At 47.7% G+C, this 17,961-nt stretch overlaps 27 non-coding genes and 2 pseudogenes across 27 annotated transcripts; all 29 read left to right on the top strand.

Moving 5' to 3' along the window:
- The first annotated feature begins 143 nt into the window (after nt 1-143).
- On the top strand, nt 144-262 carry LOC140997220 (5S ribosomal RNA). Its single transcript, XR_012179174.1, has one exon. It is a non-coding gene; the product is annotated as a 5S ribosomal RNA (ribosomal RNA).
- A 506-nt stretch (nt 263-768) lies between these two features.
- LOC140997219 (5S ribosomal RNA) lies at nt 769-887 on the top strand. The gene has a single exon (XR_012179173.1). It is a non-coding gene; the product is annotated as a 5S ribosomal RNA (ribosomal RNA).
- Nucleotides 888-1,393: 506 nt separating this feature from the next.
- LOC140997217 (5S ribosomal RNA) lies at nt 1,394-1,512 on the top strand. Its single transcript, XR_012179171.1, has one exon. It is a non-coding gene; the product is annotated as a 5S ribosomal RNA (ribosomal RNA).
- A 506-nt stretch (nt 1,513-2,018) lies between these two features.
- Nucleotides 2,019-2,137, top strand: LOC140997216 (5S ribosomal RNA). Its single transcript, XR_012179170.1, has one exon. It is a non-coding gene; the product is annotated as a 5S ribosomal RNA (ribosomal RNA).
- A 506-nt stretch (nt 2,138-2,643) lies between these two features.
- On the top strand, nt 2,644-2,762 carry LOC140997215 (5S ribosomal RNA). Its single transcript, XR_012179169.1, has one exon. It is a non-coding gene; the product is annotated as a 5S ribosomal RNA (ribosomal RNA).
- A 506-nt stretch (nt 2,763-3,268) lies between these two features.
- LOC140997213 (5S ribosomal RNA) lies at nt 3,269-3,387 on the top strand. Its single transcript, XR_012179168.1, has one exon. It is a non-coding gene; the product is annotated as a 5S ribosomal RNA (ribosomal RNA).
- Nucleotides 3,388-3,893: 506 nt separating this feature from the next.
- On the top strand, nt 3,894-4,012 carry LOC140997212 (5S ribosomal RNA). Its single transcript, XR_012179167.1, has one exon. It is a non-coding gene; the product is annotated as a 5S ribosomal RNA (ribosomal RNA).
- Nucleotides 4,013-4,518: 506 nt separating this feature from the next.
- Nucleotides 4,519-4,637, top strand: LOC140997211 (5S ribosomal RNA). The gene has a single exon (XR_012179166.1). It is a non-coding gene; the product is annotated as a 5S ribosomal RNA (ribosomal RNA).
- A 506-nt stretch (nt 4,638-5,143) lies between these two features.
- On the top strand, nt 5,144-5,262 carry LOC140997210 (5S ribosomal RNA). Its single transcript, XR_012179165.1, has one exon. It is a non-coding gene; the product is annotated as a 5S ribosomal RNA (ribosomal RNA).
- Nucleotides 5,263-5,768: 506 nt separating this feature from the next.
- On the top strand, nt 5,769-5,887 carry LOC140997209 (5S ribosomal RNA). The gene has a single exon (XR_012179164.1). It is a non-coding gene; the product is annotated as a 5S ribosomal RNA (ribosomal RNA).
- Nucleotides 5,888-6,393: 506 nt separating this feature from the next.
- LOC140996836 (5S ribosomal RNA) lies at nt 6,394-6,512 on the top strand. Its single transcript, XR_012178838.1, has one exon. It is a non-coding gene; the product is annotated as a 5S ribosomal RNA (ribosomal RNA).
- Nucleotides 6,513-7,018: 506 nt separating this feature from the next.
- LOC140997208 (5S ribosomal RNA) lies at nt 7,019-7,137 on the top strand. Its single transcript, XR_012179163.1, has one exon. It is a non-coding gene; the product is annotated as a 5S ribosomal RNA (ribosomal RNA).
- Nucleotides 7,138-7,643: 506 nt separating this feature from the next.
- LOC140997207 (5S ribosomal RNA) lies at nt 7,644-7,762 on the top strand. Its single transcript, XR_012179162.1, has one exon. It is a non-coding gene; the product is annotated as a 5S ribosomal RNA (ribosomal RNA).
- A 506-nt stretch (nt 7,763-8,268) lies between these two features.
- On the top strand, nt 8,269-8,387 carry LOC140997205 (5S ribosomal RNA). Its single transcript, XR_012179160.1, has one exon. It is a non-coding gene; the product is annotated as a 5S ribosomal RNA (ribosomal RNA).
- Nucleotides 8,388-8,893: 506 nt separating this feature from the next.
- Nucleotides 8,894-9,012, top strand: LOC140997204 (5S ribosomal RNA). The gene has a single exon (XR_012179159.1). It is a non-coding gene; the product is annotated as a 5S ribosomal RNA (ribosomal RNA).
- A 506-nt stretch (nt 9,013-9,518) lies between these two features.
- LOC140997203 (5S ribosomal RNA) lies at nt 9,519-9,637 on the top strand. The gene has a single exon (XR_012179158.1). It is a non-coding gene; the product is annotated as a 5S ribosomal RNA (ribosomal RNA).
- Nucleotides 9,638-10,143: 506 nt separating this feature from the next.
- On the top strand, nt 10,144-10,262 carry LOC140997202 (5S ribosomal RNA). The gene has a single exon (XR_012179157.1). It is a non-coding gene; the product is annotated as a 5S ribosomal RNA (ribosomal RNA).
- A 506-nt stretch (nt 10,263-10,768) lies between these two features.
- On the top strand, nt 10,769-10,887 carry LOC140996835 (5S ribosomal RNA). The gene has a single exon (XR_012178837.1). It is a non-coding gene; the product is annotated as a 5S ribosomal RNA (ribosomal RNA).
- Nucleotides 10,888-11,393: 506 nt separating this feature from the next.
- LOC140997201 (5S ribosomal RNA) lies at nt 11,394-11,512 on the top strand. Its single transcript, XR_012179156.1, has one exon. It is a non-coding gene; the product is annotated as a 5S ribosomal RNA (ribosomal RNA).
- A 506-nt stretch (nt 11,513-12,018) lies between these two features.
- LOC140997200 (5S ribosomal RNA) lies at nt 12,019-12,137 on the top strand. Its single transcript, XR_012179155.1, has one exon. It is a non-coding gene; the product is annotated as a 5S ribosomal RNA (ribosomal RNA).
- A 516-nt stretch (nt 12,138-12,653) lies between these two features.
- Nucleotides 12,654-12,772, top strand: LOC140996864 (5S ribosomal RNA). Its single transcript, XR_012178861.1, has one exon. It is a non-coding gene; the product is annotated as a 5S ribosomal RNA (ribosomal RNA).
- Nucleotides 12,773-13,278: 506 nt separating this feature from the next.
- On the top strand, nt 13,279-13,397 carry LOC140997308 (5S ribosomal RNA). The gene has a single exon (XR_012179257.1). It is a non-coding gene; the product is annotated as a 5S ribosomal RNA (ribosomal RNA).
- Nucleotides 13,398-13,903: 506 nt separating this feature from the next.
- LOC140997199 (5S ribosomal RNA) lies at nt 13,904-14,022 on the top strand. The gene has a single exon (XR_012179154.1). It is a non-coding gene; the product is annotated as a 5S ribosomal RNA (ribosomal RNA).
- A 506-nt stretch (nt 14,023-14,528) lies between these two features.
- Nucleotides 14,529-14,647, top strand: LOC140997197 (5S ribosomal RNA). The gene has a single exon (XR_012179153.1). It is a non-coding gene; the product is annotated as a 5S ribosomal RNA (ribosomal RNA).
- A 506-nt stretch (nt 14,648-15,153) lies between these two features.
- Nucleotides 15,154-15,282, top strand: LOC140996860 (5S ribosomal RNA; annotated as a pseudogene).
- Nucleotides 15,283-15,788: 506 nt separating this feature from the next.
- On the top strand, nt 15,789-15,907 carry LOC140996863 (5S ribosomal RNA). Its single transcript, XR_012178860.1, has one exon. It is a non-coding gene; the product is annotated as a 5S ribosomal RNA (ribosomal RNA).
- Nucleotides 15,908-16,413: 506 nt separating this feature from the next.
- On the top strand, nt 16,414-16,532 carry LOC140997307 (5S ribosomal RNA). Its single transcript, XR_012179256.1, has one exon. It is a non-coding gene; the product is annotated as a 5S ribosomal RNA (ribosomal RNA).
- A 506-nt stretch (nt 16,533-17,038) lies between these two features.
- LOC140997196 (5S ribosomal RNA) lies at nt 17,039-17,157 on the top strand. Its single transcript, XR_012179152.1, has one exon. It is a non-coding gene; the product is annotated as a 5S ribosomal RNA (ribosomal RNA).
- Nucleotides 17,158-17,663: 506 nt separating this feature from the next.
- Nucleotides 17,664-17,772, top strand: LOC140996898 (5S ribosomal RNA; annotated as a pseudogene).
- The last annotated feature ends 189 nt before the right edge of the window (nt 17,773-17,961 follow it).

Here is a 17,961-nt window from a genome sequence, read left to right as displayed (position 1 = left end):
AGAGCTTGCTATGAAGGCTCATTTTTCATCCTGGTAACAGGATTTGCTTTATTTCTGGACGTACCCTACCTGCACTCCAAGGCAAAACAATGAAACGCCATCTGAGGGCATCTTTAAAAGGCCTTTTTCGGGGTGCACGTGTGGCTTACGGCCATACCACTCTGAACACGCCCGATCTCGTCCGATCTCGGAAGCTAAGCAGGGTCGGGCCTGGTTAGTACTTGGATGGGAGACCGCCTGGGAATACCAGGTGCTGTAAGCTTTTTGACTTCTCTCTACAGACACCAGGCGGCGCTGCAGCTTCTTCAGTGGAGACAGAGGGTTGAAAAAAACCAGCAGCCTGTCTCTGCTTTTCCGATCATGCAGGCTGTCTGTTAAGGTGGAGCAATGTAAATGGCTAGTCCTTCGCTTCCTGTCTCCACTTCATGCTGTTTTATGCTACTGCTTCATTCCATTTCAGAGGGAAATATGGTACATTTTCCTCCTCTAAACATGTAATTATTTGATCCAATCGAATGCATCAATGAAAACACTGCTGAGACAATGATGTGTCAGTGCTTACCAATCCACTGACAGCTGTTTTCCATACAGCCAAAGCCTGGGAAATGTGAAAACAGGTGACGGCAGAGCTTGCTATGAAGGCTCATTTTTCATCCTGGTAACAGGATTTGCTTTATTTCTGGACGTACCCTACCTGCACTCCAAGGCAAAACAATGAAACGCCATCTGAGGGCATCTTTAAAAGGCCTTTTTCGGGGTGCACGTGTGGCTTACGGCCATACCACTCTGAACACGCCCGATCTCGTCCGATCTCGGAAGCTAAGCAGGGTCGGGCCTGGTTAGTACTTGGATGGGAGACCGCCTGGGAATACCAGGTGCTGTAAGCTTTTTGACTTCTCTCTACAGACACCAGGCGGCGCTGCAGCTTCTTCAGTGGAGACAGAGGGTTGAAAAAAACCAGCAGCCTGTCTCTGCTTTTCCGATCATGCAGGCTGTCTGTTAAGGTGGAGCAATGTAAATGGCTAGTCCTTCGCTTCCTGTCTCCACTTCATGCTGTTTTATGCTACTGCTTCATTCCATTTCAGAGGGAAATATGGTACATTTTCCTCCTCTAAACATGTAATTATTTGATCCAATTGAATGCATCAATGAAAACACTGCTGAGACAATGATGTGTCAGTGCTTACCAATCCACTGACAGCTGTTTTCCATACAGCCAAAGCCTGGGAAATGTGAAAACAGGTGACGGCAGAGCTTGCTATGAAGGCTCATTTTTCATCCTGGTAACAGGATTTGCTTTATTTCTGGACGTACCCTACCTGCACTCCAAGGCAAAACAATGAAACGCCATCTGAGGGCATCTTCAAAAGGCCTTTTTCGGGGTGCACGTGTGGCTTACGGCCATACCACTCTGAACACGCCCGATCTCGTCCGATCTCGGAAGCTAAGCAGGGTCGGGCCTGGTTAGTACTTGGATGGGAGACCGCCTGGGAATACCAGGTGCTGTAAGCTTTTTGACTTCTCTCTACAGACACCAGGCGGCGCTGCAGCTTCTTCAGTGGAGACAGAGGGTTGAAAAAAACCAGCAGCCTGTCTCTGCTTTTCCGATCATGCAGGCTGTCTGTTAAGGTGGAGCAATGTAAATGGCTAGTCCTTCGCTTCCTGTCTCCACTTCATGCTGTTTTATGCTACTGCTTCATTCCATTTCAGAGGGAAATATGGTACATTTTCCTCCTCTAAACATGTAATTATTTGATCCAATCGAATGCATCAATGAAAACACTGCTGAGACAATGATGTGTCAGTGCTTACCAATCCACTGACAGCTGTTTTCCATACAGCCAAAGCCTGGGAAATGTGAAAACAGGTGACGGCAGAGCTTGCTATGAAGGCTCATTTTTCATCCTGGTAACAGGATTTGCTTTATTTCTGGACGTACCCTACCTGCACTCCAAGGCAAAACAATGAAACGCCATCTGAGGGCATCTTTAAAAGGCCTTTTTCGGGGTGCACGTGTGGCTTACGGCCATACCACTCTGAACACGCCCGATCTCGTCCGATCTCGGAAGCTAAGCAGGGTCGGGCCTGGTTAGTACTTGGATGGGAGACCGCCTGGGAATACCAGGTGCTGTAAGCTTTTTGACTTCTCTCTACAGACACCAGGCGGCGCTGCAGCTTCTTCAGTGGAGACAGAGGGTTGAAAAAAACCAGCAGCCTGTCTCTGCTTTTCCGATCATGCAGGCTGTCTGTTAAGGTGGAGCAATGTAAATGGCTAGTCCTTCGCTTCCTGTCTCCACTTCATGCTGTTTTATGCTACTGCTTCATTCCATTTCAGAGGGAAATATGGTACATTTTCCTCCTCTAAACATGTAATTATTTGATCCAATCGAATGCATCAATGAAAACACTGCTGAGACAATGATGTGTCAGTGCTTACCAATCCACTGACAGCTGTTTTCCATACAGCCAAAGCCTGGGAAATGTGAAAACAGGTGACGGCAGAGCTTGCTATGAAGGCTCATTTTTCATCCTGGTAACAGGATTTGCTTTATTTCTGGACGTACCCTACCTGCACTCCAAGGCAAAACAATGAAACGCCATCTGAGGGCATCTTTAAAAGGCCTTTTTCGGGGTGCACGTGTGGCTTACGGCCATACCACTCTGAACACGCCCGATCTCGTCCGATCTCGGAAGCTAAGCAGGGTCGGGCCTGGTTAGTACTTGGATGGGAGACCGCCTGGGAATACCAGGTGCTGTAAGCTTTTTGACTTCTCTCTACAGACACCAGGCGGCGCTGCAGCTTCTTCAGTGGAGACAGAGGGTTGAAAAAAACCAGCAGCCTGTCTCTGCTTTTCCGATCATGCAGGCTGTCTGTTAAGGTGGAGCAATGTAAATGGCTAGTCCTTCGCTTCCTGTCTCCACTTCATGCTGTTTTATGCTACTGCTTCATTCCATTTCAGAGGGAAATATGGTACATTTTCCTCCTCTAAACATGTAATTATTTGATCCAATTGAATGCATCAATGAAAACACTGCTGAGACAATGATGTGTCAGTGCTTACCAATCCACTGACAGCTGTTTTCCATACAGCCAAAGCCTGGGAAATGTGAAAACAGGTGACGGCAGAGCTTGCTATGAAGGCTCATTTTTCATCCTGGTAACAGGATTTGCTTTATTTCTGGACGTACCCTACCTGCACTCCAAGGCAAAACAATGAAACGCCATCTGAGGGCATCTTCAAAAGGCCTTTTTCGGGGTGCACGTGTGGCTTACGGCCATACCACTCTGAACACGCCCGATCTCGTCCGATCTCGGAAGCTAAGCAGGGTCGGGCCTGGTTAGTACTTGGATGGGAGACCGCCTGGGAATACCAGGTGCTGTAAGCTTTTTGACTTCTCTCTACAGACACCAGGCGGCGCTGCAGCTTCTTCAGTGGAGACAGAGGGTTGAAAAAAAACAGCAGCCTGTCTCTGCTTTTCCGATCATGCAGGCTGTCTGTTAAGGTGGAGCAATGTAAATGGCTAGTCCTTCGCTTCCTGTCTCCACTTCATGCTGTTTTATGCTACTGCTTCATTCCATTTCAGAGGGAAATATGGTACATTTTCCTCCTCTAAACATGTAATTATTTGATCCAATCGAATGCATCAATGAAAACACTGCTGAGACAATGATGTGTCAGTGCTTACCAATCCACTGACAGCTGTTTTCCATACAGCCAAAGCCTGGGAAATGTGAAAACAGGTGACGGCAGAGCTTGCTATGAAGGCTCATTTTTCATCCTGGTAACAGGATTTGCTTTATTTCTGGACGTACCCTACCTGCACTCCAAGGCAAAACAATGAAACGCCATCTGAGGGCATCTTTAAAAGGCCTTTTTCGGGGTGCACGTGTGGCTTACGGCCATACCACTCTGAACACGCCCGATCTCGTCCGATCTCGGAAGCTAAGCAGGGTCGGGCCTGGTTAGTACTTGGATGGGAGACCGCCTGGGAATACCAGGTGCTGTAAGCTTTTTGACTTCTCTCTACAGACACCAGGCGGCGCTGCAGCTTCTTCAGTGGAGACAGAGGGTTGAAAAAAAACAGCAGCCTGTCTCTGCTTTTCCGATCATGCAGGCTGTCTGTTAAGGTGGAGCAATGTAAATGGCTAGTCCTTCGCTTCCTGTCTCCACTTCATGCTGTTTTATGCTACTGCTTCATTCCATTTCAGAGGGAAATATGGTACATTTTCCTCCTCTAAACATGTAATTATTTGATCCAATCGAATGCATCAATGAAAACACTGCTGAGACAATGATGTGTCAGTGCTTACCAATCCACTGACAGCTGTTTTCCATACAGCCAAAGCCTGGGAAATGTGAAAACAGGTGACGGCAGAGCTTGCTATGAAGGCTCATTTTTCATCCTGGTAACAGGATTTGCTTTATTTCTGGACGTACCCTACCTGCACTCCAAGGCAAAACAATGAAACGCCATCTGAGGGCATCTTTAAAAGGCCTTTTTCGGGGTGCACGTGTGGCTTACGGCCATACCACTCTGAACACGCCCGATCTCGTCCGATCTCGGAAGCTAAGCAGGGTCGGGCCTGGTTAGTACTTGGATGGGAGACCGCCTGGGAATACCAGGTGCTGTAAGCTTTTTGACTTCTCTCTACAGACACCAGGCGGCGCTGCAGCTTCTTCAGTGGAGACAGAGGGTTGAAAAAAACCAGCAGCCTGTCTCTGCTTTTCCGATCATGCAGGCTGTCTGTTAAGGTGGAGCAATGTAAATGGCTAGTCCTTCGCTTCCTGTCTCCACTTCATGCTGTTTTATGCTACTGCTTCATTCCATTTCAGAGGGAAATATGGTACATTTTCCTCCTCTAAACATGTAATTATTTGATCCAATCGAATGCATCAATGAAAACACTGCTGAGACAATGATGTGTCAGTGCTTACCAATCCACTGACAGCTGTTTTCCATACAGCCAAAGCCTGGGAAATGTGAAAACAGGTGACGGCAGAGCTTGCTATGAAGGCTCATTTTTCATCCTGGTAACAGGATTTGCTTTATTTCTGGACGTACCCTACCTGCACTCCAAGGCAAAACAATGAAACGCCATCTGAGGGCATCTTTAAAAGGCCTTTTTCGGGGTGCACGTGTGGCTTACGGCCATACCACTCTGAACACGCCCGATCTCGTCCGATCTCGGAAGCTAAGCAGGGTCGGGCCTGGTTAGTACTTGGATGGGAGACCGCCTGGGAATACCAGGTGCTGTAAGCTTTTTGACTTCTCTCTACAGACACCAGGCGGCGCTGCAGCTTCTTCAGTGGAGACAGAGGGTTGAAAAAAACCAGCAGCCTGTCTCTGCTTTTCCGATCATGCAGGCTGTCTGTTAAGGTGGAGCAATGTAAATGGCTAGTCCTTCGCTTCCTGTCTCCACTTCATGCTGTTTTATGCTACTGCTTCATTCCATTTCAGAGGGAAATATGGTACATTTTCCTCCTCTAAACATGTAATTATTTGATCCAATTGAATGCATCAATGAAAACACTGCTGAGACAATGATGTGTCAGTGCTTACCAATCCACTGACAGCTGTTTTCCATACAGCCAAAGCCTGGGAAATGTGAAAACAGCTGACGGCAGAGCTTGCTATGAAGGCTCATTTTTCATCCTGGTAACAGGATTTGCTTTATTTCTGGACGTACCCTACCTGCACTCCAAGGCAAAACAATGAAACGCCATCTGAGGGCATCTTCAAAAGGCCTTTTTCGGGGTGCACGTGTGGCTTACGGCCATACCACTCTGAACACGCCCGATCTCGTCCGATCTCGGAAGCTAAGCAGGGTCGGGCCTGGTTAGTACTTGGATGGGAGACCGCCTGGGAATACCAGGTGCTGTAAGCTTTTTGACTTCTCTCTACAGACACCAGGCGGCGCTGCAGCTTCTTCAGTGGAGACAGAGGGTTGAAAAAAAACAGCAGCCTGTCTCTGCTTTTCCGATCATGCAGGCTGTCTGTTAAGGTGGAGCAATGTAAATGGCTAGTCCTTCGCTTCCTGTCTCCACTTCATGCTGTTTTATGCTACTGCTTCATTCCATTTCAGAGGGAAATATGGTACATTTTCCTCCTCTAAACATGTAATTATTTGATCCAATTGAATGCATCAATGAAAACACTGCTGAGACAATGATGTGTCAGTGCTTACCAATCCACTGACAGCTGTTTTCCATACAGCCAAAGCCTGGGAAATGTGAAAACAGCTGACGGCAGAGTTTGCTATGAAGGCTCATTTTTCATCCTGGTAACAGGATTTGCTTTATTTCTGGACGTACCCTACCTGCACTCCAAGGCAAAACAATGAAACGCCATCTGAGGGCATCTTCAAAAGGCCTTTTTCGGGGTGCACGTGTGGCTTAAGGCCATACCACTCTGAACACGCCCGATCTCGTCCGATCTCGGAAGCTAAGCAGGGTCGGGCCTGGTTAGTACTTGGATGGGAGACCGCCTGGGAATACCAGGTGCTGTAAGCTTTTTGACTTCTCTCTACAGACACCAGGCGGCGCTGCAGCTTCTTCAGTGGAGACAGAGGGTTGAAAAAAAACAGCAGCCTGTCTCTGCTTTTCCGATCATGCAGGCTGTCTGTTAAGGTGGAGCAATGTAAATGGCTAGTCCTTCGCTTCCTGTCTCCACTTCATGCTGTTTTATGCTACTGCTTCATTCCATTTCAGAGGGAAATATGGTACATTTTCCTCCTCTAAACATGTAATTATTTGATCCAATCGAATGCATCAATGAAAACACTGCTGAGACAATGATGTGTCAGTGCTTACCAATCCACTGACAGCTGTTTTCCATACAGCCAAAGCCTGGGAAATGTGAAAACAGGTGACGGCAGAGCTTGCTATGAAGGCTCATTTTTCATCCTGGTAACAGGATTTGCTTTATTTCTGGACGTACCCTACCTGCACTCCAAGGCAAAACAATGAAACGCCTTCTGAGGGCATCTTTAAAAGGCCTTTTTCGGGGTGCACGTGTGGCTTACGGCCATACCACTCTGAACACGCCCGATCTCGTCCGATCTCGGAAGCTAAGCAGGGTCGGGCCTGGTTAGTACTTGGATGGGAGACCGCCTGGGAATACCAGGTGCTGTAAGCTTTTTGACTTCTCTCTACAGACACCAGGCGGCGCTGCAGCTTCTTCAGTGGAGACAGAGGGTTGAAAAAAACCAGCAGCCTGTCTCTGCTTTTCCGATCATGCAGGCTGTCTGTTAAGGTGGAGCAATGTAAATGGCTAGTCCTTCGCTTCCTGTCTCCACTTCATGCTGTTTTATGCTACTGCTTCATTCCATTTCAGAGGGAAATATGGTACATTTTCCTCCTCTAAACATGTAATTATTTGATCCAATCGAATGCATCAATGAAAACACTGCTGAGACAATGATGTGTCAGTGCTTACCAATCCACTGACAGCTGTTTTCCATACAGCCAAAGCCTGGGAAATGTGAAAACAGGTGACGGCAGAGCTTGCTATGAAGGCTCATTTTTCATCCTGGTAACAGGATTTGCTTTATTTCTGGACGTACCCTACCTGCACTCCAAGGCAAAACAATGAAACGCCATCTGAGGGCATCTTTAAAAGGCCTTTTTCGGGGTGCACGTGTGGCTTACGGCCATACCACTCTGAACACGCCCGATCTCGTCCGATCTCGGAAGCTAAGCAGGGTCGGGCCTGGTTAGTACTTGGATGGGAGACCGCCTGGGAATACCAGGTGCTGTAAGCTTTTTGACTTCTCTCTACAGACACCAGGCGGCGCTGCAGCTTCTTCAGTGGAGACAGAGGGTTGAAAAAAACCAGCAGCCTGTCTCTGCTTTTCCGATCATGCAGGCTGTCTGTTAAGGTGGAGCAATGTAAATGGCTAGTCCTTCGCTTCCTGTCTCCACTTCATGCTGTTTTATGCTACTGCTTCATTCCATTTCAGAGGGAAATATGGTACATTTTCCTCCTCTAAACATGTAATTATTTGATCCAATTGAATGCATCAATGAAAACACTGCTGAGACAATGATGTGTCAGTGCTTACCAATCCACTGACAGCTGTTTTCCATACAGCCAAAGCCTGGGAAATGTGAAAACAGGTGACGGCAGAGCTTGCTATGAAGGCTCATTTTTCATCCTGGTAACAGGATTTGCTTTATTTCTGGACGTACCCTACCTGCACTCCAAGGCAAAACAATGAAACGCCATCTGAGGGCATCTTCAAAAGGCCTTTTTCGGGGTGCACGTGTGGCTTACGGCCATACCACTCTGAACACGCCCGATCTCGTCCGATCTCGGAAGCTAAGCAGGGTCGGGCCTGGTTAGTACTTGGATGGGAGACCGCCTGGGAATACCAGGTGCTGTAAGCTTTTTGACTTCTCTCTACAGACACCAGGCGACGCTGCAGCTTCTTCAGTGGAGACAGAGGGTTGAAAAAAAACAGCAGCCTGTCTCTGCTTTTCCGATCATGCAGGCTGTCTGTTAAGGTGGAGCAATGTAAATGGCTAGTCCTTCGCTTCCTGTCTCCACTTCATGCTGTTTTATGCTACTGCTTCATTCCATTTCAGAGGGAAATATGGTACATTTTCCTCCTCTAAACATGTAATTATTTGATCCAATCGAATGCATCAATGAAAACACTGCTGAGACAATGATGTGTCAGTGCTTACCAATCCACTGACAGCTGTTTTCCATACAGCCAAAGCCTGGGAAATGTGAAAACAGGTGACGGCAGAGCTTGCTATGAAGGCTCATTTTTCATCCTGGTAACAGGATTTGCTTTATTTCTGGACGTACCCTACCTGCACTCCAAGGCAAAACAATGAAACGCCATCTGAGGGCATCTTTAAAAGGCCTTTTTCGGGGTGCACGTGTGGCTTACGGCCATACCACTCTGAACACGCCCGATCTCGTCCGATCTCGGAAGCTAAGCAGGGTCGGGCCTGGTTAGTACTTGGATGGGAGACCGCCTGGGAATACCAGGTGCTGTAAGCTTTTTGACTTCTCTCTACAGACACCAGGCGGCGCTGCAGCTTCTTCAGTGGAGACAGAGGGTTGAAAAAAACCAGCAGCCTGTCTCTGCTTTTCCGATCATGCAGGCTGTCTGTTAAGGTGGAGCAATGTAAATGGCTAGTCCTTCGCTTCCTGTCTCCACTTCATGCTGTTTTATGCTACTGCTTCATTCCATTTCAGAGGGAAATATGGTACATTTTCCTCCTCTAAACATGTAATTATTTGATCCAATTGAATGCATCAATGAAAACACTGCTGAGACAATGATGTGTCAGTGCTTACCAATCCACTGACAGCTGTTTTCCATACAGCCAAAGCCTGGGAAATGTGAAAACAGCTGACGGCAGAGCTTGCTATGAAGGCTCATTTTTCATCCTGGTAACAGGATTTGCTTTATTTCTGGACGTACCCTACCTGCACTCCAAGGCAAAACAATGAAACGCCATCTGAGGGCATCTTCAAAAGGCCTTTTTCGGGGTGCACGTGTGGCTTACGGCCATACCACTCTGAACACGCCCGATCTCGTCCGATCTCGGAAGCTAAGCAGGGTCGGGCCTGGTTAGTACTTGGATGGGAGACCGCCTGGGAATACCAGGTGCTGTAAGCTTTTTGACTTCTCTCTACAGACACCAGGCGGCGCTGCAGCTTCTTCAGTGGAGACAGAGGGTTGAAAAAAAACAGCAGCCTGTCTCTGCTTTTCCGATCATGCAGGCTGTCTGTTAAGGTGGAGCAATGTAAATGGCTAGTCCTTCGCTTCCTGTCTCCACTTCATGCTGTTTTATGCTACTGCTTCATTCCATTTCAGAGGGAAATATGGTACATTTTCCTCCTCTAAACATGTAATTATTTGATCCAATCGAATGCATCAATGAAAACACTGCTGAGACAATGATGTGTCAGTGCTTACCAATCCACTGACAGCTGTTTTCCATACAGCCAAAGCCTGGGAAATGTGAAAACAGGTGACGGCAGAGCTTGCTATGAAGGCTCATTTTTCATCCTGGTAACAGGATTTGCTTTATTTCTGGACGTACCCTACCTGCACTCCAAGGCAAAACAATGAAACGCCATCTGAGGGCATCTTTAAAAGGCCTTTTTCGGGGTGCACGTGTGGCTTACGGCCATACCACTCTGAACACGCCCGATCTCGTCCGATCTCGGAAGCTAAGCAGGGTCGGGCCTGGTTAGTACTTGGATGGGAGACCGCCTGGGAATACCAGGTGCTGTAAGCTTTTTGACTTCTCTCTACAGACACCAGGCGGCGCTGCAGCTTCTTCAGTGGAGACAGAGGGTTGAAAAAAACCAGCAGCCTGTCTCTGCTTTTCCGATCATGCAGGCTGTCTGTTAAGGTGGAGCAATGTAAATGGCTAGTCCTTCGCTTCCTGTCTCCACTTCATGCTGTTTTATGCTACTGCTTCATTCCATTTCAGAGGGAAATATGGTACATTTTCCTCCTCTAAACATGTAATTATTTGATCCAATTGAATGCATCAATGAAAACACTGCTGAGACAATGATGTGTCAGTGCTTACCAATCCACTGACAGCTGTTTTCCATACAGCCAAAGCCTGGGAAATGTGAAAACAGCTGACGGCAGAGCTTGCTATGAAGGCTCATTTTTCATCCTGGTAACAGGATTTGCTTTATTTCTGGACGTACCCTACCTGCACTCCAAGGCAAAACAATGAAACGCCATCTGAGGGCATCTTCAAAAGGCCTTTTTCGGGGTGCACGTGTGGCTTAAGGCCATACCACTCTGAACACGCCCGATCTCGTCCGATCTCGGAAGCTAAGCAGGGTCGGGCCTGGTTAGTACTTGGATGGGAGACCGCCTGGGAATACCAGGTGCTGTAAGCTTTTTGACTTCTCTCTACAGACACCAGGCGGCGCTGCAGCTTCTTCAGTGGAGACAGAGGGTTGAAAAAAAACAGCAGCCTGTCTCTGCTTTTCCGATCATGCAGGCTGTCTGTTAAGGTGGAGCAATGTAAATGGCTAGTCCTTCGCTTCCTGTCTCCACTTCATGCTGTTTTATGCTACTGCTTCATTCCATTTCAGAGGGAAATATGGTACATTTTCCTCCTCTAAACATGTAATTATTTGATCCAATCGAATGCATCAATGAAAACACTGCTGAGACAATGATGTGTCAGTGCTTACCAATCCACTGACAGCTGTTTTCCATACAGCCAAAGCCTGGGAAATGTGAAAACAGGTGACGGCAGAGCTTGCTATGAAGGCTCATTTTTCATCCTGGTAACAGGATTTGCTTTATTTCTGGACGTACCCTACCTGCACTCCAAGGCAAAACAATGAAACGCCATCTGAGGGCATCTTTAAAAGGCCTTTTTCGGGGTGCACGTGTGGCTTACGGCCATACCACTCTGAACACGCCCGATCTCGTCCGATCTCGGAAGCTAAGCAGGGTCGGGCCTGGTTAGTACTTGGATGGGAGACCGCCTGGGAATACCAGGTGCTGTAAGCTTTTTGACTTCTCTCTACAGACACCAGGCGGCGCTGCAGCTTCTTCAGTGGAGACAGAGGGTTGAAAAAAACCAGCAGCCTGTCTCTGCTTTTCCGATCATGCAGGCTGTCTGTTAAGGTGGAGCAATGTAAATGGCTAGTCCTTCGCTTCCTGTCTCCACTTCATGCTGTTTTATGCTACTGCTTCATTCCATTTCAGAGGGAAATATGGTACATTTTCCTCCTCTAAACATGTAATTATTTGATCCAATCGAATGCATCAATGAAAACACTGCTGAGACAATGATGTGTCAGTGCTTACCAATCCACTGACAGCTGTTTTCCATACAGCCAAAGCCTGGGAAATGTGAAAACAGGTGACGGCAGAGCTTGCTATGAAGGCTCATTTTTCATCCTGGTAACAGGATTTGCTTTATTTCTGGACGTACCCTACCTGCACTCCAAGGCAAAACAATGAAACGCCATCTGAGGGCATCTTTAAAAGGCCTTTTTCGGGGTGCACGTGTGGCTTACGGCCATACCACTCTGAACACGCCCGATCTCGTCCGATCTCGGAAGCTAAGCAGGGTCGGGCCTGGTTAGTACTTGGATGGGAGACCGCCTGGGAATACCAGGTGCTGTAAGCTTTTTGACTTCTCTCTACAGACACCAGGCGGCGCTGCAGCTTCTTCAGTGGAGACAGAGGGTTGAAAAAAACCAGCAGCCTGTCTCTGCTTTTCCGATCATGCAGGCTGTCTGTTAAGGTGGAGCAATGTAAATGGCTAGTCCTTGCTAGTCCTTCGCTTCCTGTCTCCACTTCATGCTGTTTTATGCTACTGCTTCATTCCATTTCAGAGGGAAATATGGTACATTTTCCTCCTCTAAACATGTAATTATTTGATCCAATCGAATGCATCAATGAAAACACTGCTGAGACAATGATGTGTCAGTGCTTACCAATCCACTGACAGCTGTTTTCCATACAGCCAAAGCCTGGGAAATGTGAAAACAGGTGACGGCAGAGCTTGCTATGAAGGCTCATTTTTCATCCTGGTAACAGGATTTGCTTTATTTCTGGACGTACCCTACCTGCACTCCAAGGCAAAACAATGAAACGCCATCTGAGGGCATCTTCAAAAGGCCTTTTTCGGGGTGCACGTGTGGCTTACGGCCATACCACTCTGAACACGCCCGACCTCGTCCGATCTCGGAAGCTAAGCAGGGTCGGGCCTGGTTAGTACTTGGATGTGAGACCGCCTGGGAATACCAGGTGCTGTAAGCTTTTTGACTTCTCTCTACAGACACCAGGCGGCGCTGCAGCTTCTTCAGTGGAGACAGAGGGTTGAAAAAAAACAGCAGCCTGTCTCTGCTTTTCCGATCATGCAGGCTGTCTGTTAAGGTGGAGCAATGTAAATGGCTAGTCCTTCGCTTCCTGTCTCCACTTCCTGCTGTTTTATGCTACTGCTTCATTCCATTTCAGAGGGAAATATGGTACATTTTCCTCCTCTAAACATGTAATTATTTGATCCAATCGAATGCATCAATGAAAACACTGCTGAGACAATGATGTGTCAGTGCTTACCAATCCACTGACAGCTGTATTCCATACAGCCAAAGCCTGGGAAATGTGAAAACAGGTGACGGCAGAGCTTGCTATGAAGGCTCATTTTTCATCCTGGTAACAGGATTTGCCTTATTTCTGGACGTACCCTACCTGCACTCCAAGGCAAAACAATGAAACGCCATCTGAGGGCATCTTTAAAAGGCCTTTTTCGGGGTGCACGTGTGGCTTACGGCCATACCACTCTGAACACGCCCGATCTCGTCAGATCTCGGAAGCTAAGCAGGGTCGGGCCTGGTTAGTACTTGGATGGGAGACCGCCTGGGAATACCAGGTGCTGTAAGCTTTTTGACTTCTCTCTACAGACACCAGGCGGCGCTGCAGCTTCTTCAGTGGAGACAGAGGGTTGAAAAAAACCAGCAGCCTGTCTCTGCTTTTCCGATCATGCAGGCTGTCTGTTAAGGTGGAGCAATGTAAATGGCTAGTCCTTCGCTTCCTGTCTCCACTTCATGCTGTTTTATGCTACTGCTTCATTCCATTTCAGAGGGAAATATGGAACATTTTCCTCCTCTAAACATGTAATTATTTGATCCAATCGAATGCATCAATGAAAACACTGCTGAGACAATGATGTGTCAGTGCTTACCAATCCACTGACAGCTGTTTTCCATACAGCCAAAGCCTGGGAAATGTGAAAACAGGTGACGGCAGAGCTTGCTATGAAGGCTCATTTTTCATCCTGGTAACAGGATTTGCCTTATTTCTGGACGTACCCTACCTGCACTCCAAGGCAAAACAATGAAACGCCATCTGAGGGCATCTTTAAAAGGCCTTTTTCGGGGTGCACGTGTGGCTTACGGCCATACCACTCTGAACACGCCCGATCTCGTCCGATCTCGGAAGCTAAGCAGGGTCGGGCCTGGTTAGTACTTGGATGGGAGACCGCCTGGGAATACCAGGTGCTGTAAGCTTTTTGACTTCTCTCTACAGACACCAGGCGGCGCTGCAGCTTCTTCAGTGGAGACAGAGGGTTGAAAAAAACCAGCAGCCTGTCTCTGCTTTTCCGATCATGCAGGCTGTCTGTTAAGGTGGAGCAATGTAAATGGCTAGTCCTTCGCTTCCTGTCTCCACTTCATGCTGTTTTATGCTACTGCTTCATTCCATTTCAGAGGGAAATATGGAACATTTTCCTCCTCTAAACATGTAATTATTTGATCCAATCGAATGCATCAATGAAAACACTGCTGAGACAATGATGTGTCAGTGCTTACCAATCCACTGACAGCTGTTTTCCATACAGCCAAAGCCTGGGAAATGTGAAAACAGGTGACGGCAGAGCTTGCTATGAAGGCTCATTTTTCATCCTGGTAACAGGATTTGCTTTATTTCTGGACGTACCCTACCTGCACTCCAAGGCAAAACAATGAAACGCCATCTGAGGGCATCTTTAAAAGGCCTTTTTCGGGGTGCACGTGTGGCTTACGGCCATACCACTCTGAACACGCCCGATCTCGTCCGATCTCGGAAGCTAAGCAGGGTCGGGCCTGGTTAGTACTTGGATGGGAGACCGCCTGGGAATACCAGGTGCTGTAAGCTTTTTGACTTCTCTCTACAGACACCAGGCGGCGCTGCAGCTTCTTCAGTGGAGACAGAGGGTTGAAAAAAACCAGCAGCCTGTCTCTGCTTTTCCGATCATGCAGGCTGTCTGTTAAGGTGGAGCAATGTAAATGGCTAGTCCTTCGCTTCCTGTCTCCACTTCATGCTGTTTTATGCTACTGCTTCATTCCATTTCAGAGGGAAATATGGTACATTTTCCTCCTCTAAACATGTAATTATTTGATCCAATCGAATGCATCAATGAAAACACTGCTGAGACAATGATGTGTCAGTGCTTACCAATCCACTGACAGCTGTTTTCCATACAGCCAAAGCCTGGGAAATGTGAAAACAGGTGACGGCAGAGCTTGCTATGAAGGCTCATTTTTCATCCTGGTAACAGGATTTGCTTTATTTCTGGACGTACCCTACCTGCACTCCAAGGCAAAACAATGAAACGCCATCTGAGGGCATCTTTAAAAGGCCTTTTTCGGGGTGCACGTGTGGCTTACGGCCATACCACTCTGAACACGCCCGATCACGCCCGATCTCGTCCGATCTCGGAAGCTAAGCAGGGTCGGGCCTGGTTAGTACTTGGATGGGAGACCGCCTGGGAATACCAGGTGCTGTAAGCTTTTTGACTTCTCTCTACAGACACCAGGCGGCGCTGCAGCTTCTTCAGTGGAGACAGAGGGTTGAAAAAAACCAGCAGCCTGTCTCTGCTTTTCCGATCATGCAGGCTGTCTGTTAAGGTGGAGCAATGTAAATGGCTAGTCCTTCGCTTCCTGTCTCCACTTCATGCTGTTTTATGCTACTGCTTCATTCCATTTCAGAGGGAAATATGGTACATTTTCCTCCTCTAAACATGTAATTATTTGATCCAATCGAATGCATCAATGAAAACACTGCTGAGACAATGATGTGTCAGTGCTTACCAATCCACTGACAGCTGTTTTCCATACAGCCAAAGCCTGGGAAATGTGAAAACAGGTGACGGCAGAGCTTGCTATGAAGGCTCATTTTTCATCCTGGTAACAGGATTTGCTTTATTTCTGGACGTACCCTACCTGCACTCCAAGGCAAAACAATGAAACGCCATCTGAGGGCATCTTCAAAAGGCCTTTTTCGGGGTGCACGTGTGGCTTACGGCCATACCACTCTGAACACGCCCGACCTCGTCCGATCTCGGAAGCTAAGCAGGGTCGGGCCTGGTTAGTACTTGGATGTGAGACCGCCTGGGAATACCAGGTGCTGTAAGCTTTTTGACTTCTCTCTACAGACACCAGGCGGCGCTGCAGCTTCTTCAGTGGAGACAGAGGGTTGAAAAAAAACAGCAGCCTGTCTCTGCTTTTCCGATCATGCAGGCTGTCTGTTAAGGTGGAGCAATGTAAATGGCTAGTCCTTCGCTTCCTGTCTCCACTTCCTGCTGTTTTATGCTACTGCTTCATTCCATTTCAGAGGGAAATATGGTACATTTTCCTCCTCTAAACATGTAATTATTTGATCCAATCGAATGCATCAATGAAAACACTGCTGAGACAATGATGTGTCAGTGCTTACCAATCCACTGACAGCTGTATTCCATACAGCCAAAGCCTGGGAAATGTGAAAACAGGTGACGGCAGAGCTTGCTATGAAGGCTCATTTTTCATCCTGGTAACAGGATTTGCCTTATTTCTGGACGTACCCTACCTGCACTCCAAGGCAAAACAATGAAACGCCATCTGAGGGCATCTTTAAAAGGCCTTTTTCGGGGTGCACGTGTGGCTTACGGCCATACCACTCTGAACACGCCCGATCTCGTCAGATCTCGGAAGCTAAGCAGGGTCGGGCCTGGTTAGTACTTGGATGGGAGACCGCCTGGGAATACCAGGTGCTGTAAGCTTTTTGACTTCTCTCTACAGACACCAGGCGGCGCTGCAGCTTCTTCAGTGGAGACAGAGGGTTGAAAAAAACCAGCAGCCTGTCTCTGCTTTTCCGATCATGCAGGCTGTCTGTTAAGGTGGAGCAATGTAAATGGCTAGTCCTTCGCTTCCTGTCTCCACTTCATGCTGTTTTATGCTACTGCTTCATTCCATTTCAGAGGGAAATATGGAACATTTTCCTCCTCTAAACATGTAATTATTTGATCCAATCGAATGCATCAATGAAAACACTGCTGAGACAATGATGTGTCAGTGCTTACCAATCCACTGACAGCTGTTTTCCATACAGCCAAAGCCTGGGAAATGTGAAAACAGGTGACGGCAGAGCTTGCTATGAAGGCTCATTTTTCATCCTGGTAACAGGATTTGCTTTATTTCTGGACGTACCCTACCTGCACTCCAAGGCAAAACAATGAAACGCCATCTGAGGGCATCTTTAAAAGGCCTTTTTCGGGGTGCACGTGTGGCTTACGGCCATACCACTCTGAACACGCCCGATCTCGTCCGATCTCGGAAGCTAAGCAGGGTCGGGCCTGGTTAGTACTTGGATGGGAGACCGCCTGGGAATACCAGGTGCTGTAAGCTTTTTGACTTCTCTCTACAGACACCAGGCGGCGCTACAGCTTCTTCAGTGGAGACAGAGGGTTGAAAAAAACCAGCAGCCTGTCTCTGCTTTTCCGATCATGCAGGCTGTCTGTTAAGGTGGAGCAATGTAAATGGCTAGTCCTTCGCTTCCTGTCTCCACTTCATGCTGTTTTATGCTACTGCTTCATTCCATTTCAGAGGGAAATATGGTACATTTTCCTCCTCTAAACATGTAATTATTTGATCCAATCGAATGCATCAATGAAAACACTGCTGAGACAATGATGTGTCAGTGCTAACCAATCCACTGACAGCTGTTTTCCATACAGCCAAAGCCTGGGAAATGTGAAAACAGGTGACGGCAGAGCTTGCTATGAAGGCTCATTTTTCATCCTGGTAACAGGATTTGCTTTATTTCTGGACGTACCCTACCTGCACTCCAAGGCAAAACAATGAAACGCCATCTGAGGGCATCTTTAAAAGGCCTTTTTCGGGGTGCACGTGTGGCTTACGGCCATACCACTCTGAACACGTCCAATCTCGGAAGCTAAGCAGGGTCGGGCCTGGTTAGTACTTGGATGGGAGACCGCCTGGGAATACCAGGTGCTGTAAGCTTTTTGACTTCTCTCTACAGACACCAGGCGGCGCTGCAGCTTCTTCAGTGGAGACAGAGGGTTGAAAAAAACCAGCAGCCTGTCTCTGCTTTTCCGATCATGCAGGCTGTCTGTTAAGGTGGAGCAATGTAAATGGCTAGTCCTTCGCTTCCTGTCTCCACTTCATGCTGTTTTATGCTACTGCTTCATT

This window comes from Pagrus major, chromosome 5 (assembly GCF_040436345.1).
Source record: "Pagrus major chromosome 5, Pma_NU_1.0".
NCBI classification, from domain to species: domain Eukaryota; kingdom Metazoa; phylum Chordata; class Actinopteri; order Spariformes; family Sparidae; genus Pagrus; species Pagrus major.
Note: the sequence above shows the minus strand (reverse complement) of the source record. Positions and strands in the feature narration are given on the sequence as shown.